The 20,355-nt window shown below is 42.3% G+C and overlaps 1 protein-coding gene across 1 annotated transcript in view; it reads right to left on the bottom strand.

Moving 5' to 3' along the window:
- kdm6bb (lysine (K)-specific demethylase 6B, b) overlaps positions 1–1,720 on the bottom strand; it is a 36,579-nt gene extending 34,859 nt beyond the window's left edge. The window contains exon 1 of the mRNA XM_076273750.1: positions 1,523–1,720. The gene's annotated coding sequence lies outside the window, so the exon portion shown is untranslated. The remainder of the gene's footprint in view (positions 1–1,522) is intronic.
- Positions 1,721–20,355: the final 18,635 nt, after the last annotated feature.

The raw sequence follows: 20,355 nt of genomic DNA, 5'->3' as shown, positions 1-20,355 counted from the left end.
AAACACTGAAGTGGCTTTTCAACTCTAGACACCCTGTGCCTTGCCTCTATCAGAATGACAACGGAAACATGCTGACCTCAAAGAAGACATGACTGTGTTTAGCTGAGTACTTAAGGCTAGTCTCTTGTGTCTTTCACTTGAACTGCTCTTTCAGTCCTGACCACTAGTTCTGCAGTTAGTTTCTTTCTGAAACTTGTCATCAAAACAATGCACTTCCTCATAATAAATACTACACCTAAAAAGTAGCAGTATCTTTTTTAAAAGCATGCAAATGTATATAACGTGTGAGTGCATGTGTGTGCATGCATGCATGTGTGTGTGTGTATGTGCATGTGTGTGCATGCATGCATGCGTGTGTGTGTGTGTGTGTGTGTGTGTGTGTTACTGCAACACAAACTACAGGGGGAAGTTCTGGCACTTTGTCTGCTGGGATCTGTAATTAAGTTTGCTTTCGGTTTCCAGACTCTTCTCATGTCTTCCTCAGACAGACACTTTCCGTGACATTGACTTCCTGTTGCTGAACTGGTAGAACATGCTGCTACTACAAAAATAACAACAAAGTTCTGGGCTCAATTCCAAGCAAACATACTGTTCAAATGTGCATCTGACCTGAACTAGAAGCTGCTTGGAATAAGAGTTAAATGAAGTGTCTATCAGGGTGTTGGCCTATCCACTTGCTTGTACTTTATGTTGGCTTACAGAGGTGAAAATGAATTGCAGAACTCAAATGTGCACAGTCCGCATTGCCTGGTTGTGTTAAAACACTGTTAAGTGTTGCAGTTGTGCTGAATCGCTATGGCCGCCAGCGTGTGAATGTGCCCCATTTAAAGTGAAAACAAACAGTAGTACTCTTGCAGAGAACACAGAGGCACATTTTGCTGCGGGGACCTACATTGTGGCTGGCCAGCAGTAGAAACGTGAGCTGCGCTTTGAAGGCAGCCTCTCAATGACAGCTCGCTGTGGCCGTGAAAGAACTGAATCAGAGTGTGGAGGATCCTCCACAAACTAGGTCACAAATGAAGGGATATTCTCTGGCAAGCACAGACCACAGGCTCTCTCTCTCTCTCTCTCTCCTCTCGCTCTATTGCTAGCCTCAGTTGACATGCACAACACATGGGTGGCTGAAGCAATTAAAATTGAATGCTGAAGCCTTTTGCAACCGTGTGCCTGTGTGTGTGTGTGTGTGTGTGTGTGTGTGTGTGTGTGTGTGTGTGTGTGTGTGTGAAACAGCACGTCGTCTGTATGTGCCGGTGTGCACCAAGCAAAGATAAGGGTGTAAAGCATACAGGATCTGCACAACCATGGCAATAATGCTATTGCAAAACATGCAAAAATCTGCAAGCAATAAAAAGCACCCTGATGACAAAGATACTGCATGCAAAAAAAGGCACATTCATACTGAAGCCGACATAAGTACATTAATCTGTCACATAAAACCCACAGGGAGAAACACACACACACACACACACACATACACACACAAACACACCATTTCTCCCCAATCCTTCCATTTTCTTCTTACCTATCGTCACCTTGTTCCTTTCTTCTTGGACCAGACAGTCCTTTATGCCTTTTTCTTTTCTCCTTTTTTTTATTCTTCCTCACCTCTCCTCCTCCGATCCTTTTCTCTCTCCACTTCTCCCCTCTCCTCTCCTCTCCTCCCCCTCTCTTCTCTCCGCTCTGATGCTGGGATGTTCACATCAGACCCATCCACGTGCAGAGCCCCTGGAGGCGGGTCCACTCACTCTGCAACTGCATCCGACCCAGCTGCCAGTCAACACTGCACGGCCAATTACAAGAGAGCAGCCGCTGTCATTCACTACATGCTAGCCAATGAGCAAGAAGGAGGTGGGGCATAGTGAGAGTAAAAAAGCAAGAGTATGTCTTGCTGTATGTGTGTCTTGGAATAAGGCCAAAGCTCCATGAGCTATTTTTAAACCACCACCAAGGGGTGGCAAAAGACTCCATTTTCTGTTTTACAGGATTGGGAATTTTTCTCTTCTGTATTGCATGCATGAATGAGTTAAATAATCGGTACTTTTTTAGCTGTCATGACCTTGCAAGGTTTTTATCCATGATTTCATGCAGCAGCTTTTTAAATCTCACTTGAGTGCAACAGGATTAGGCCGGGGTTTACAGCAGAACAGACTGCGCTAGACTGACCGAAAGCTTTTCAACACTCATGGAATTGTACACACTTATGTTTTGTAGCCAGCATAGTTTTCCAGTGGTGGTTGGACATTTATATACAGTACACTCATCATGGACATGAATGTCATGGCAATAAAAAAGGCAAAATAAATTAAAATGTGTGTCACCAAATCTTTGTTTTTACACTGTCATGCACAATCATTCTGCCCCAGAAAGAGAGCAGTTCAAAAGAAGTCACTGAAAACCCCAAATTGCTGTGACATTCATGGCAATGATGAGTGCCATGTAAACTGCTGACCACAACTGCACAACCACGTAAGATTCAAGCTATGATGAGACCAGGACCTAGCATTATCATCAACTCACAAAGTCACTGAGTATCAATCACCCCCAAACAGGTTTGAGATGTTAAATGCACATCTATGAAATGTTTTGTCCTACACTCAGACACAGATCTAGACGTAAACCAGCACTCATGACTAAACAAAAAAGCAAGCAAGCAAGCAAAAAGCAAGCAAATCAACAAATAAATAAATAAAAACATGTAAACAAACAAAGAGATGATGAAAATTAAGAATCCTCGTAAACAACCAGGGCTGGCAGCATCATGGTATGTAAACACTGTCTGAGTGCATCTAAATATATCTGAAGTTTCATTTATACGGTAACTAGGTCGCACACTCCCATTCACTTCCATTCCTTTCTGGTTTCTTGCAAATGAAGTTAACTGAACTGAACTGTGCAGTGTTGTGGACAGCCAGTGATCATCTCAAACTTCATGGATGTTCCCATACGTGCCATTGCTACTGGGATATTAACACAACGTTAGCTCCCTCTTATGCACAAGTTTTACCACAGCACCTCTAAGCAGTAGAGGGAGTTGGGGTGTGATTAGGTTGGGGGTTAGCCAGTTTATTGTGCTTAGCCGTGCTGCTGAGCTTAGCACAAGTTTTACGTCTGATAGAGGGAGGAGTTAGAGAGAGAGAGGAGGAGGAGGAGGAGGAGGGGGAGCAGCTGGTGATAAGACTCAGAAGTGTGCTGATGAGGAGACCATCAGGTGTGTGGTCAAGACAACAGGAGATAATGGCTGTGAATGTGTGTGTCTGTGTGTGAGTATGGGAGATTTATCAGTGCAGAGACCCTTCCACATGTCTTTTTTCCCCGTTTGTTTCCCTACAAGATGACAGCCAAGGTGACACACAAATGCCAAGGCAATGAAACAGAGGAGGTGTTGGGAGATACAGAAGGCTTGAGACAGATAGAGTGAGACTGAGAGGGGGAGAGATTCCAGCAAGCCCAACTGACTTCCCATAGCAACAGCCCTAATGCTGCCCGGCCTCCATTGGCCAGCTGAACAGCTTGCTGCACATCCCTATGTAGTCTTATCAGCCAATCAGAAGGCATTTCTGCTGAGCTGGATTCCATGTTCACCATGGTAACAGAACTCCACGCTTGAGTCAGTAAAACATGAAATCCCTGTGCACTCTCAATGGGGACTGACACATGTGATCATAATTACACATTCCTGACACAGTAACGTTATAGAGCAAAAATTATAGATGCAGTTATGCACAGGCTCTACATAGGCACTGGTCTCAGTTTAGCAGCTTTGTGCAGGCAGCCACTAGATTCACTGTCTGAGAAACAACCTCTACAGGGGAGGTTAATATATAGCTAAGCTTCCATTGTGAGAGAACACAGATGAAAAACATTCGGTGATTTGGAGGGAGGTGATTCACGTGCTGGCAGCAAGCCAATGAACCCAACGACTCTGAAGGCGATGACATCACAGTGGGCTTGGGGAACGAGGGGTCTGGGTAGGGTAGAATGTAAAGGGATGCATGGATTCTCATGCAGAGCCTTATTTTCAGGGTGAAGTCTTGACTGTGCTAGTTGGTTTGCTGTGAGCCATATTGGGATTTATAGCTAACTTTCAAGAGCTCTGAAAGGAGTGTCCATCTCTCAGAAAGTTAACCGATTTGTGGGACCTTTGTACTTTAATGGAAGATTGAAGAGATCAAACAAGTTCTCTTTTTTTGTCTTAAAGCATCTATTCATAGAGACAGATTAGAGTGAAAATTTGCTTATAGTGGCTTTCACTGATAGTGTGAAGTAATTTTCTTTGTGTGCAAAGCCACAATGGCTGATCAGCTGTCGGGCAGCAGCTCTGCTTATGCACAAACCTGCATCTTGTGTGAGGCCATAATGAAGATAAGACACAGCAGGCAGTGGAATCAGTCCTCCCCCCCTCCTCTCTCTCCATCATTCTTTCTCTTCCCATCTATCGCTCTCATTCTTTTCCTTCCTGTCTCTCTATCTCTCCCTCAGTCCTCTGGGTCTCCTGCAGCAGTATCAGGCTGGCCTGGAGGTTCGTCAGAGCAGGGAGATATGCATGGGCTGGGCGCAGATAAAAAATCCCTCTGACTGTGAAGCTCAGAGGCCCCCCACTGGGGTCCCATAGATCCCACCAGGGCCCCGCGTGCTCCCGCTGATGCTGTTGCATACTGCCGCATCGTAGCCTGGAGAGTGCCGCATGCGACCGATAGGGTAAAATAGAAACCGTTTAAGACTGTCTGCATCTGAGCCTAGATTGTTCTGTGCACCCAAAACCTCAAAGTATTTATACCTTATATGTTACGTAGACATTTGTGGTTTTGTACGTTTGGGCTAGCAAAACATTGCAAAGGCATTGCTTCATTAACCAGGGTTCCTGAAAAAAATATGTTTTTTTGTATATTATTGTTGACTCTAAATGCCACTCTACATACTAGTTCCTGTATTTCTCATAGCAGGTTCATATACAGGATTCAACATGTTTATAACAACACGACTATTGGTTTTCTAACTGCTACATGGCGTGTACTATTCCCAAAAAAGGCCAAAAAACAAGAGAGATGAGAGCATGAACAGACAGGTGATATTAATCAATGAGCATAAGAGTGTATTTCTGTGTCAGGCTCAACTGCATTATGTTATGTGCGGATGTCTTGCCTCCGCTGACAGTTACGAGTGTAGACTTCTCAAGAGTTCTGTAAGTGACTGAATGGCTTCCTGTGAGTGCTTTCATGCAGACGGAATTCCATCCTGTTACTTACAATTACTTATCTGTCAAAACAGAGGTCATAGCGAAGTCTACACATGGCCTTTCAGAAATGTGATTAGTCACAGAGAGCCTTTGAATGTGGCCCACTGTCACAAGAAGAAAGTTCCTCATTTCACTCATTTTTACAGTTGTTTCTTGCAGTACAGTGATTTCAAATTTTGCAAAAAGCAATGTATAAAACGCGGCTAATAATGTTATTAATAAATTATGGGTAAGTGTAGTCTTCAAATAAAAGGTGATTTTAAAGCAACACCAAAGAGTTTTTTGTACCTTAAAATAATGTTTCCAAAATCGTTTCAGTGGTTCATCAACTCGTAACAGGGCGAACGGCAATTCTGCATTCGCTTCGCGGCCCTCTATCGGCTATAACCGCACTATGTAAGTTTGCCAGATCGGGTAGCGGATCTGTAGTTCGATGGAATGAGACATAAGAAACTACAAATTTGACTTGCATCTGATGTCGCAATACATCGTACTTTAAGTCATGCAAAATATTCTACCTTGTCTGTGGACATCGTTATTTGCAAAGCCGGTGCTGGATAAACAAATAGCGTGCGTGCGACAGAGGGAAATTTCTTTGGTGTTGCTTTAAGGTCATTTATGCTGCAGTTAATGCAGTAGTAAAGACTTTAATTAAAAGAGGTTTTAAAGTGTGCAGCTTTGTACGTTTTGCACATCATATTATTGAATAAAAAAGCACAATATCTTTGTCTACCAGAATAATTGTTAGTATAGATATAAATAGATTTTGTTTGACATTTTGATTGATTATTTTGTATGATTTGTCTCAATAAACAAAATAAACATGTCCAAGTGCCTCTCCAAATGCTTAACCCTTAAAGGAGTACCGTCACACCAGTGTGACGGGAATGTTGAGAAATGAACGTTCTAAAGAATATCTGGGTTCATTGAATTCAACATAGAATTTTAGAACCTTCAATTGTTGCGGAACTTAGAATGTTCAAAAACCTACACCTTTAAGGGTTAATGCTTGGGGTTGCAAGTGCAACAAGTATCACACAAAAAAGTCTTGCCAGAAGCCAGCTATAATTTCTCAGGGGACGATGGGCAATTTAATCTCTCAAGATATAAATGTCTTTACACTGGCAGGGGGAAAAAAAGGATTTTGTGCAAATATCCATCTTTGAAAATACCAGTGTGCATTCTCTTTGCTTGCATGTATTGTAATATTCTGCATTTCTGAAATGTATGATCTTGATAAAGCCAAAACATGAACAACCAGCGCACATCTCAGGTGAGATGGAATCACCTGTTCAGTATTCCAACCCTCACTTCCAACAGCTGGGAAGGGACTCGGAATGGAATGGATTTCTCTTGAATAAACATCCCTGCCTTTGATTCTCTCAGCTTGAGCAAATGAGCTCTGGCTGTATGGGAGTCATGAGTTCATTATGTTGCATTTGAATAGAGACACTGCACTAATAGCTGGACTAATTCATTTGACAAACAGTATGTCAGTCAGGTAACACAAGGTGTCAGTGACAGATAAAGAAATGGGCCACATATGAAGCTGAGGAGAACTCAGAGAGGCACAATTTCACATGGACATGCTGTGTACATATCAGGGAAGACAGCGACTTCAAAATCCATTTCACACATGGCTGTGTCATGCTGATGAACATGGCATAACCCGGCTCAATCCCCCCCCCCCCCCATTGGCCAAGCTTGCTCCCAACACCCACCTCCTTGTGGAAGCCACTGGCTCGTCAAGGCTTCCATCATACGTTCGCGTTTGTGGTTGGCTGACGGCTGGCTGTCCTCAGACAGGGGCTGCAGCTGGTGCCCTCCATCTCGAGCAGCCCCTTCGCATGAGGAGGAGTGCTGCATGATGGCGACTTCATCTTGCCTTTGGCCTTGCTGTGTGTGTGTTTGTGTGTGTGTGTGTGTGTGTGTGTGTGTGTGTGTGTGTGTGTGTGTGTATCTTGTGTGCTGGTTTCCACTGCGCATGCTCTTCACCAGAGAGGGGAGCACTGAGTTCATGAGGCGTGTCACTGAGGCCATGCAGCCCAGTATGGAGAACACACTGAGAGCCTTGAGGGGTGTCTCTGATGGATGCGGGGTCTCTGCTTCTGGGCCTCACCCACAGTGAACAGATCATCTCTGGAGGAGAGTTTATGTCCATGTTTTTGCTGTTTCCTGCTAAATCGAGAAAATCAAAAACGAGTGCATTTAGTACATTTTGGTTGTTTGTATAAAGTAAGTAAGTATAAACATTGACTGGACACCATACACTGTGTGCGGGACAACAAATTCAATGATAAAACATAATATGAAAATGTGTTGCTTGGAAGCTAGCAGCGACAGCAAGGCTTATTCAATACAGAAATGTTGACCAAGGATTTTGTGTTGCTATGGTGAAGTAATTATGCACCAAAAAATAATGTTAGTCACAGTAATCAAATGTGCTGCATGCTTTTGTTAATTATCTATCTGCTAAAGAAAGCTATCACAGGGCAGAGCCAGCAACGTCAACACTAATTAGATATACTACTACACTGTATTAGGCAGTACTTATAGACTGATCAATACAGCTGAGCCTGGCAAGAATATGACCAAACGTTTTTCCACATTCATATCGAAAAAGACATATTATGACACTTCATTCGTTGCAAGCAAGGAAGTCAAGGATTCCTAGATCCTCCATTGCCACCTTGTGGACAGTCAGTGAATCAGTGGTGCCCTGTGACTAGTAAACTATTTTGGAAAGACATTACGCAAATCTGAATATACAGTCTGTCAGTAACTGTGACCTTGGTTAAAAATGTAGCTGTATGGTATAACCTTTTCTAACACTATAATTACTATTTTGCAAACTCACAGGGTAGTCAAAGATTCTTGGTATTGAACTAGCGGCCTACAGTATATTATTGGTGTGACGATTTATTATTTATAAACTGTGATTCATAAATTACAGTAACAATCAGATTATGCAGATGGGCCCAGATGGGTGCAATGTGCATATCATTTCCCACTGCATCTAATGCAGTCTAACACACAGTGCATACGTTTTCCAGCTCTTGGCTGTTGAGTGTTCAAGTCCCTGCACACAAAAATCTGATTTTTGGCCAGCCCATGGGGGTTTGTAATAGTTGATATTGTAGAGTCTCAAGACAATCCAATGTGTAGGCCTACATGATTGTGTGTGTCTGTGTGTGTGTGTGTGTGTTTGTTCCTGATGTTCCTGATTAAATTAAAACATCAATTTGCTAATGTAGGCCTACTAGTAGCCTACTGCCATCATGGTATGCAGCTACATATCTATACCCAAATGGATTTAGATTTGGCTGATGTAGTAACAGTTACAAAAAAAGTCCTGAACACAGCATTAGCCTACATAACTTCTCAAAAAGTTTGTCATATCAATATTTTACATTTACATCTTTAAGTTATGTTTATATTCATTAAAAATGTATGTTTAATTTCGCTTATTGGGGATTGTCCATTTTGAGACAGCACTTCAGGCTATAAGTCAATAGACAGTTTGGGAGAGACTGATATGTCACGCCATCACCACTTACCTCACCAAATGATTACATAATTACTTAACACTGAATCCTTGATATGAGTGTCTTACCTTTCCCTGGCATCGTTTAGGGCACCACGTTGTTCTAAGGAGACCAGTGACACGGCGATCCAACACGAATTGCGCAGTTATAATTCCCCTGAATCTGGGACATTCTATGTCTCTCTCGCGGTAGCCTACTTACGGACTAACCGTCATGTCGTTATCTGCATCTCCCTCTCGATTTCCTAAAAGCAGAGCTTTAAGCGACGAGGGAAATGTTTCATAGGAGTTAGCACCAGCAACGCACTTTTGCGTGTGGTAACTGGAAAATACTTAACCGCGCGAGAGCATCTTCATCCAATGATGACATCAGCTCATACCTCCTCAGCATTAGCAAGAGCCGATAGTTGTGGTCTATCAAAAAGTGCAGCTGTTAGCAGAAGGGTGCGTGCAACCAAAGTGTGCGAACTCACACTTAACAGAAATTTCCGTCATGGATAATGACGTGGGTGCACATCTGTGTGTCCTGAAACTATTACGCCAAAAATGAGATAGTTTGAACTGTGAGACATTTCCTCTTTGCTTACAGGGCTGGCACCAATCCATGCTGCATTACCACTATGCCAAATGCAGAGGTGTTAATAGGGTTATGTCTCATTGTGAGATAAGCTCTTAGTATAGCCTAGGTTAATATAGAGAGGTGCATGCATGCCTTACAAAATTGGTTACAGTTATACTAATTTAAAAGGTCCAAGCTACAGCCTGGCAGTAGCCTACAGCGCTTTGCAGGCCACTTGATTAAGAACTACACTCAACTGGACGAGCCATGCATCTGTAATATCTAAAGCTAATGGTAAGCTTGTGTTTATTCTCTTAGGGTTGTGTTTTCACACAATAGTATAACTTACTTTGGATCTATAAGACTTATAGATACGTGATAACTGTGAAACTAACTGGGATATGACCAAACAATTTATTTCGACTTTTCACTATTTAGTCACTTCCTCTGACTCAAAGACTGTCTCATAGATGATTGCAGCTTGAGGCATGATATTTCTTAGGAGAGAGAAATCATGAATAGGATAGGCCAAACCTTCTGAAGCCACATGATGTATCTCCTACCTTAGTTTGAGTATCCCTTCACTTAGTTTACATAGGGACTGCAGTATAAATTACTAGGCCTATCTGAGAAGATCTTACACTATCAATCAGCAACCATTTAGGAGTGATGGAAATATGAGTATGGTTACTGTCAAGTTGGTTGGAAAAGATGCCTCATGTGGATGTGTTTTATCAGTCATTCTTTGTGTAAAGTTGTCAAAAACTGAGCGAGATCTAAATCCCCTACCGAGTAGGCTACAGCCAGTTTGATTCACTCTCTCTACGAAGGAAGCCCTGTGTTATCACAATCTCGTGTTTGTGACATGAGCTACTATCTGATCCATTGACTCACCGTCTAATTTGGTTTGATGCTCATTGCTTAGCTACACAAGGCGGCCTGGTGCCTGGAACAGTTCCAGTGAGGGTAAACACACGTGGGGTGGGCTAAGCTAAGGCCCAAATGCCAACAACTGGAGAGCTCTCTGTGTGTGAGCTCTCAGTGGGATGATGAAATTACACAATCCATGCAGTTATCTGGCTGCCTCACCAAGCCACCAACCACTGTATCTACTGAGGAATTATGAGGCAACTTCTGGAATTTTCCACAAAGTCCACTACAAAATGTTGAATATGCATGCTGTATTTTCTCTTGTCAAAAATATAAACATTATAGGCTAAACAATCAGGCAATTCTTATAGTATGGAAAAACAGAATGCACTCTCATAATTGTATTAAAGCCTCAGTACCATTAAACAATACCATAGTACAACGTAATAGTAGATAGTAATACGATCTCCAGATTCACCAGAAGGTGAATAGACACCCAGACTCTGCAACTGTCATCACAAGGATGTTTAGGATGCTTCTCCACCGTATGGAAGCCTACTCACACTTTCAAACAGTGTGCACTGCAAGGCCTTGGGAGGACAAAGACTAGGATAGAAATGTTTCAGGCTTAGCCCATCTTCAGTTCTCTTCAAGTTCTCAAGTATCCTTTCCACTTGCCTACTTCTTCTGTTGGGCTTTTCATACACAGAAGACCTCAACAACATGAGGTACAGACGCCAACCTTGAACCGACTTATGCTCCAGACAGCAGGTGTGAGCCATGTCTGGCCCGTGTCTGGCCCGGAGCTGAGCACAGGAGCAGATTCATTCCCATTTTGACAAGAGAAAATACAGCATGCATATTCAACATTTTGTAGTGGACTTTGTGGTAAATTCCAGAAGTTGCCTCATAATTCCTCAGCAGATACAGTGGTTGGTGGCTTGGCGAGGCAGCCAGATAACTGCATGGATTGTGTAATTGCATCATTACATTAGTTGTCAAAGTTTTCTTTCTGCTGTGAGAGGGAGGGCCAGTTAGCCCGATTTCTGAAAGGGAAAGAAGAGGGGGTGAAATGAATGATGCTGCTGCTTGTCAGAGAGGAAGAAGAAGGAGGAGCTGACATTTCACTTTTCCTCACGAGTGGAGAGAGACAGCAGCAAATTTGACGGCTGATTTGCTAATCAATTAATGAAAGGCTGTGACAGTGTAAACATGCTGAATCACTGGAGGGGAACCGAGTTGAAAGGCAATGGCTGTCACTATCTTCACAGCAGGTGGATTGAAGGCTTGAATTCGCCCCAAATTAACATCACACGGCAACTAAACTGATCAAGTGATCAAGAAAAACACTGATTGAATAACAAATCCACTCATATGTAATGGTTTAAGAGCAGAATTAGAAAACTTTGACAACTAATGTAATGATGTGTGATATGATGTGATAACAAGTCACTATGCTCACTTCTAAAACAAAATCAGAAACATTATGATCTAAGAGGGCTAGGACAGTCTTGAAAATAGCTCATGACTCGATATGCAACTTTTCCTTAGTTTCCCTTGCCCAGTTGCCAAACTGTCATAATATTACAAGAGAAGAGGACTATATCTTTCAGTCTATTATCAATTTGCCATGATTTTTTGTGTTCCATGCTGTTGTATGATGGCCTATGCTACGCTACAGCCAGGCTTTCCCCCCCTATATTCATTGTCCTTCTCACTTGTCTGATCTTCGTTCCATAGATTCACAGTTCAGAAGTATGGACAAAGCTGAGCAGCAAAGACCACAATGCTGGCAGCACCACCCACCAGGTAACCATGACAACCCAGCCCAATCTGTATTGTTTCCATGTCAACCATAGCGTCCATCTACATTCTGAAGTATGGTCTTTAGCTGTAGCGCATACACATGCACACATGAGTGAAGCACAGGCACGCATGCACACACACACACACACACACACACACACACACAGACACACATATGGATTGAAGGTATGGATTGCATCCTGAGACTACACATGTACAGTATGGAACACACACACACACACACTAACATTAGTTGTCAACTATTTTTTGTTTATCGGTTTCTGCTATTATTAGGGAAAATATATTACAGCTTCTTAAGCTTAAATATTTTCAGCTTTACTTACTCCTCTATGACAGGAAAAAACTAAATATATTTGCCATGTGGACAAATACAAGGCATTTGTACACTTTTTTTCACCATTTTCTGACATTTTATCGATCAAACATCTAATCGATTAATCAAGAAAGTAATCGAAAATATTTTTTAGTTGCGGCCCTAACACACACACACACACACACACACACACACACACACACACACAAACAGGGATTCAACAAAGTATTCGTGAGCACTTGCACACAGATGCTAATGGAAAAGTAGATGACAACATACGGAGCACTGTGTATAACCGGCGAGGATTATTCTCAATCCAAATAACTGTCAATAATCCCCGCTCATCATTCATTTATGTCTACATTAATTGCCTATCCAAAGCAAACCCATGTCAGCTGACAGTACCCTAAAAAACTGAGACAGGGTTTGAATGACTGAGAGCCATAATCAAGCAAGCACCATGCTCTGCTGATGCGTTCGTCAGCATACAGTATTTAGCATTCTCGCGGTGCATGGCAGCGAATGAACGGTGAGGTCAGTATGCCACTGCCGCCTCGCCTTGCTAAATGGCGCGGTGCCATTCGGCAGAAGAATGCTGGTTGTCATGGCAGTATGAGGAAAGGAGAATTCCGAGCGCTGCTCAGGGAAATGAATGGAAAAAACCTCTTCAGGGGTGAGACGCTCTCTTGACCTTCAGTGCAAATGAGAGGGAATTACATAAGCAGACAGGTCTGCAGACACTGTGTGTGGCAGCATACAGACACACACACACACACACACACACACATACACACATGCACATACACACACACACACACACACACACACACACACACACACACAAGCACATACACACCCACACACAAACGCACACATGCACATACACACCCACCAACACACACACACGCACACACACATACACACGCACATACACATATGCACACACACTAACACGCACACAAACACACACACACACACAAACACACACACACACACACACACACACACACACACACACACACACACACACACATACACACACACACACACACACACACACACATACACATATGCACACACACACACATGCACATACACACCCACACACAAACGCACACACGCACATACACACCCACCAACACACACACACATACACACACACACACACACACACGCACACACATATGCACACGCACTAACACGCACACAAACACACACACACACGCACACAATCATACACACGCACATACACATATGCACACGCACTAACACGCACACAAACACACACAATAACTACACATTCACTCTTTTCTCTGCATCTGTTCTGCTCTATCTCCCTCACTAGGGACTTCTCTGCGTTCCCAAGGACTCAATCATATAACTAGTAAGAGAGAGACTATGCCAGATATGAGGGCCAAATAGTTTTAAAGCGGTTATTAAGTCATTTAGTCATACACCCTGTAAAAAAAAGTATCATGTGCTTTTTGCTAGTTACTGTAAAAAACTCAATCATCCTCAATACATTCTACCACTCTTGTCAAGCAACCTTCAGGCAAACAGCAAAACACACAATACGCTTTCTCACACGGCCCGTCTTCTTTGGCCTTCAGATGAGAACACTTCATCTGTGGAGTCAGAGGCAGGCCTGCCAGAGGAGCTCTTGGCTGAGTCCACTTGTCTGAAAGCTGCTGCTGCTGCAGTTACGAGTCCAGGGGAGCCCAGGGACTCCTCGTTCTCCTCCTCACATCCTTAGACGACCTCGAAAAGGGCCCGGTCATTTATGGGCCACTATGTTATTTATGGGGCTGTTCCCAAACTCTGCAAGGTGGCAGCCTTCAGAAAGAGCTTCCGCCGCAAGAGCAAATTTTGCTCAGACATGTTTTGAGAGAAAAAAAATACATTAAGAGTGGGAGCGGTTTGTTAGGGACAGCATTTTTGGATGCCATTAAATAGAGTAGATTATTACATAGAAGCAGACTTGCAGACTGGAATATTTTCACCTCAGTTAAACTTCCTTGTCTGTATTCTATTGAAGAGAAAGCACCAGCTGCTTGAGATTAAAAGCCTTGCAGATCACACTGTGATCTGTGAACTGGAAATTTGCATAAATTGTCTGTACAGTTGTTAATGAGAACGCATGACTCAACTCCTGTTAGGGACATCTATCTCAAACGCTGGTGACGTGGAGAGTCCAGGACTGAGCTGTTTGAATCTGAATAACTGACTTTAGACACTAGAGGGCACTGTCACTCTTTCCTATGAAGTCCATGTGTTTTTCATACTTTCAGGTGGAATGTTCTTTACTGTACACATATGACAAACACAATATTTTTGTTGAAAGTAATGCACTACTGATGCTCATTCATAAGGTAATACCAGTTATTACTTATTATTGGGTCATGTTATAACAATCATTACTCAAGTTCAATAAAAATGGGATTAAACTACTGGTCATAATGGTGGGTTCCATAAAAAAAATGCTATAACAATCTGAATGTTTCACTGATATGTCCTATTCCTAATAGATCTTCCCAAAAAATCTGACAAAAAAAAATATTTGTAGGCTACAGTATACAGAAAGTCTCATTCCTATGCTGCTATACCGTATCTGGGCAACAAGCAAGTTATAGTCCACTTGAAATAGCCACTTACTCTGCAGAACTGGTAACACATGACATTTATTGTTCAATTAGTTGGTGTGTAATAAGATATGTCAATTAGGAGTAAAATCAGTTAGGGCCACAGGCAGCACAACACAAGAGTTCCTGTGTGTTGGAACTGTGTCTGTTTGTTCCCTAACAGTTTACAGCTGCCATCCATGATTCCATCATTTTACCCATAGAATTTTTCCTTTATAAATGGAATTATATACCGTTACTAATGACAAATTTCATTATAAACCATGCTATGTTCCTGCTGCAGTATAGTAGGCCTACATTCAGGTGAAAGGAAGATCAGTGAAGTGATCTCCAACAGCCTCAGAAATGCTGGACCTCATGCACATTTTTTGTGAGTGAAATTGCCTGTAATTTTGTCTGCCTCGCGTGCTGTGTGCTGCTTATGCACAGGCCTGTTGGGTGACCCTACCCTGCTGCTGCTGCTGACAACGCACACACGCTCCCAATGATATTTCATCAGCACGACAGCCCAGCTTATGCGATATATGCTGTGGCATTATTTTGGCGTTGACTTCAGCTATCTTGTCATACGGAGGATGTATGAAGCAACGTTATCCTGTTCCAAGTACTGATGCACCCGATTGTGGCAGTAAATGTCAAATGCGCCTCAATAAGGAAATGGCCCATCTGATATTTTTGCATCAGGGAATAAAAAATACTGGTTATGAAACATGTAGGCATAAAGTTAGTGGGTGGCAAGCATAAAATAGCTTGCATGCTGCCCACGACATGAAAGGCACTGTTGATTAGCCATTCAAAATATAAAAAGCAGAATATCACAATTTCCTTGGCCTATGTTAAAAGTCAAATAGTTGGAATCTAAGCTGTGAGTTTTTAATAAGCATGCAGAATAGAAGTGACGCACTTATGTATTCTGATCAACAGAGATGAAGAATGACCTGTGAGTCTCTCATTCCTCAGCTTCTGAGGTAGGTCCATCACCTTGCTTGCCTCTTTATTTCCAGTCGCTCACACACCGCCTTGACAAAAGCGGAGTGAAAGAGAAGTACATGGTGTGTGTCTTGTTTGTCAGGTATAGTTAGCTGGTGTTTACCACGGAGCGCTGTGAAGCTTCCTTTCTGCCCTTTCAGCTCCGTTCCGCCTATTTGCTTTACAGACGCAATTACTGTGGGCCTTCCAGGTCCCTGTAGTCTCTTTGTGTAGATGTGATAGTTCCCACACAAGACAAAGTCAACTCTACGTCTTTATGCTGCCTTTAGACGACCAGCTGCTGAAAAGTGTTCCCGGTTCCTGGCTACTGCTTAGTTACGTTTGCAATTTCTGATAATGTAACCACTAATGCTGTAGCACAAATTGCCTCTCGAGGACAGTAACGTTTTCTAAGTCTAAGTAAGTCTAAGTCTAACACTATAACAGGAAGCAAGCCTCAAATGTGTCCTCAAATGCCACTTGCGATAAAGTCGTTAACAGATGAGCAAAACAAATCCATCTTATTGAAACCTCAGCAGACATTCAGTAAAACCACTAACATGATTTTACGAGTAAGTAAGACAAGGCACTGATAAGACAAGGCGCCACAATGCTGAGAGTATTGTAATGAAGATCATACACACTTGGGGATGAAGAACACGAGAAACAAACAAACCAGTGAGTATGATTCTAAGAGACAAAAACAAAGAAGGAAAAGACCCAGCAAAAAGGAGAAAAAAGACAAAAACAAGAAATGTCACCTAGGGAGAGAAATCAGGGTACAAACACTGACAGGTAGTAGTCAGACGGCATCATGGTTGGAGGGAGAGACTCATATCAGGAGATGACACTCAGTATCGATTTTCTGCTCTTGTCCTGGAAAATCACAGGGAAGAGCAGAGAGAGCGCGAGAGATCTGGAAAACAGCCGCGAGTCAGGGATTTGGAGGGATTTTTGAGGAATCAAACGCTTAATTCTTTCTGGTGCCAAAAGAGTTGTTAATTTTTCCTGCACTCTCTCTCTCTCTCTCTCTCCTTTTCTCTCTCTTTCCCTCTCTCTTTTTTGTGAGTTTTCAACAGTCACCAGCGCTTTGTTCAGGTCATATTTTTGCACATCTCACATATTTTTTGGTGCAAGCTATTTCAGTCATTACATGGGAAGGAGATGCATTTCCCCTAAAGGGTTTACATTGGTGCGCATAGAGAAAAAGAGAGAGGGAGAAGGGGTGAGAGAGAAAGAAAGAGAGAGAAAGAGAGGATGATAGGGAGAGAGCGCACTAGCTTCTCATTTCTTTAGCCCTGGCTCTGCTCTCTGCTCTTTCCCCAGGTGTGGGTAATGAGCATGGCAGATTTGGCTGTATTCTTGGCTAGCGCCACACTAGGGCTCAGGGTAATGGATTCCCTTGCTCCGTTGACTCCCAAAACTTTGGGATTACTGGCAGATGGGCGGCTCTGCCTGGCCTTCCCTCTCGACTGCCCTCTCGCCATCCGCCATGTCAGCGGCGGTAGTGTCCAGGGAGATGGAGGCAGGATCCACATCACACAGCCACAGACATGGGCAATCGCTTTTGCTCTCGGTCTGTCAGTTTGTTTCTGACTCTGTCTGTCAGTTTGTTTCTGACTCTGTCTGTCTGTCTGTCTGTCTGTCAGTTTGTTTCTGACTCTGTCTGTCTGTCTGTCTGTCAGTTTGTTTCTGACTCTGTCTGTCTGTCTGTCTGTCAGTCAGTTTGTTTCTGACTCTGTCTGTCTGTCTGTCTGTCTGTCAGTTTGTTTCTGTCTGTCTGTCTCTCTGTCTAACTGTCTGTCTGTTTTCTTCTGCCTCTCTGTTTGTGAGTGTATATCTGTCGGTCTGTCTCTCAAGATGGGACGCTGTATGAAATGTCAGTTACAGTTTTTCTCAGTCGCTTTGGTGCATTTCTTGAATCATCATTAACATTTGCACAACAGTTTCTCAGATTTGCATTTCTCAGAGCAATTAGAGCAAACTGCATTGCATAATGGATTAGCTGCAAAAGTGTGTAACTTGTTAAGATGCTTTGTTTATGCCTCAAAGGCAAATATTTACCAATGAAACTGTTAGTGCAATCAAAATGACAAGTCCTGACGCCATCGTTTATGTCAAGGTAGTGAACAGTGACAGTTTATTCTGTAAACATTTTCTAATGAACAATGCGCAAGGCAGCACTATTTTCTATTTCAAAACTATTTAAAACTAACTAAGTTGCACATTATTTTGTGTGGAGGGGGTTGATTGCAAGACAGTGGATATGTTTGAACGTTTTTTTTTTTTCTGTTGACAGACATTGAAATTCAAATTGACCAATATACAGTAAAACACCCATGGGTCAGAACTGTGCACCACTGTACATCTTTCTATACATCCTGACGTTCCTGTCTGTCAGGTCACATGTATTTATGCTAGATAGACTATTACATCTAGTTATGACAGCTAGTTCAACACATTTGCATGTAATGACACAAGCGATGAAATAAGGCCAATTTGTTTTATGGGGTAGGACTATTCAGCAGGGAACCAGTATAGTTCATTCTGACCAACATAGCAATTGAAAATAAAATAACAGCAGATATTTGTACAATCAGTTGCATGGATGCACTGAAGCATTGCTATTTGTTCAGGGTGGAGAGAAACAGCTTTAATTAAAAAAAGTGATTTTGAGAATTTTTAGAAAAAAGAAAAACTGTAAAAAACATAATTTAAACATCAAGTGAGAAAGGTAGTGCAAATAACCAAATGTAACCTAGCGAACTTTAGGTATATAAGGAACTGTTTGACAACACCTGTAGCAAATCTATACATGAATACTATAATAATCCCTCACCTAACATATTGTATGACAAGCTGGACCCAGATACTGTATGTAGCACAGCATTAAGGCCTATTTTATCACTTCATAAACAAGCACTTAAAGTCTTGGACAAAGAAAAACAAAACTTTACCACCACTGTAACATTCTTAACAAATATAACCTACTCAGTTGGGAAAATATTTTAAAACACAGTGATGCATGCCTAATTTTTAAGATCATTAATGGGAAGGCTCCCCCTCCACTCAGCAAAAGTCATCTAGCAGCAGAACCACAAGGTCTATTAAGAGGGGACTGTGCAGTCCCTCTTAGGTCCAGTTCCTTTGGCCAATTGTGTTTTTCTGTAAGAGCCTCTAAACTATGGAATCAATTGCCAGTGGACATTAGAAACTCCACCTCTCACCATACATTCACACACCATCTTAAGGACTGGCTTTTGAGCATACAAAAATGTGAGCACCTCTCATAATACATTAATGTTGGTCTGCCTCTATAGTTTAGCTGTCCTGTAATCCATAGTGTATGTATGATAGATAGATGGATAGATGGTTACTTTATTGATCCCTTAAGGGTTGTATGGCTGTATGGTTATATGTCTTATGTTCTAAATGTTTTAATGGAGCCAGTCCTATGACATTATGTTTTATTGCTGTATCTATAGCAATTGCTATGTGATTTCATATGTTCTTTTTTTAGCCACCATGTGCCTAGTATAACATCTTGCCAATGGACTACAGTTGAAAATTAGCCTGCCGGCTAACACTGGCACATTTACAGAAATGTTGATCAATGCGCACTGTCCTTTAAATAAATAAATGAAATGAAAATTAAAATGAAAAAGAAAATGCTGATTTTCAGAACATGTAAACCATATATGCAAATGAGAATAGTATAAAGGAAAAGGAAAGGGGGAGGTATGTTAATTTTGAATTAGAAGGCAGCAACATGTTCAGAAAAGTTGGGACAAGGGCATGTTTACAACTGTGTTGCATCACCTCTTCTTTTCTCAAAAGTCTCTAAACATTTGGTTTAGTTGCTGGAGTTTTGAGAATGAAATGTCCCATTCTGAGGTCTTCTTAGTCATGTTTCTCATTCCATGCTGCACCACATGTGGCAGGTCGGCACTGCAGGCAGGCCGTGTGTGCACCTAGACTCTTTTACTATGGAGCCATACTGCATTGTTTCACAGAAATGTCCAGGCCTTATCTCAGAAAGACATTGTCTGGATGGCAGCATATGTTGCTCAAAACTTTTATCATTCAGCATTTGTACCTGCCAGATGTGCAAGCTGCCCATGCCTAGGAACTAAAGTACCCTTATTCCATCATAGATGCTGCATGGCTTTTGAACTGTGCACTGACAACAAGTTGGACGGTCCCTCTCCTCTTTAGCCCGGAGGATGCAGGGTCCATGATTTCTAAAAAGAACTACACATTTTGAGTGCTCTACCCACAGGACCGTTTTTCACTTCGTCTCAGTCCATCTCAAATGAGCCCAAGTCCAGATAAGACAGCAGCATTTCTGGATCATGTCCAAATATGGTTTCCTCTTTGCATGGTAGAGTTTCAACCAGC

This window comes from Alosa pseudoharengus, unplaced genomic scaffold, assembly GCF_046254945.1.
Source record: "Alosa pseudoharengus isolate Yale_2024_CS ecotype anadromous, Long Island Sound unplaced genomic scaffold, YU_APseudo_1.1 YU_APseudo_1.1_scf_8, whole genome shotgun sequence".
Lineage (NCBI taxonomy): Eukaryota > Metazoa > Chordata > Actinopteri > Clupeiformes > Clupeidae > Alosa > Alosa pseudoharengus.
This window is presented reverse-complemented; position numbering and strand designations above follow the sequence as displayed.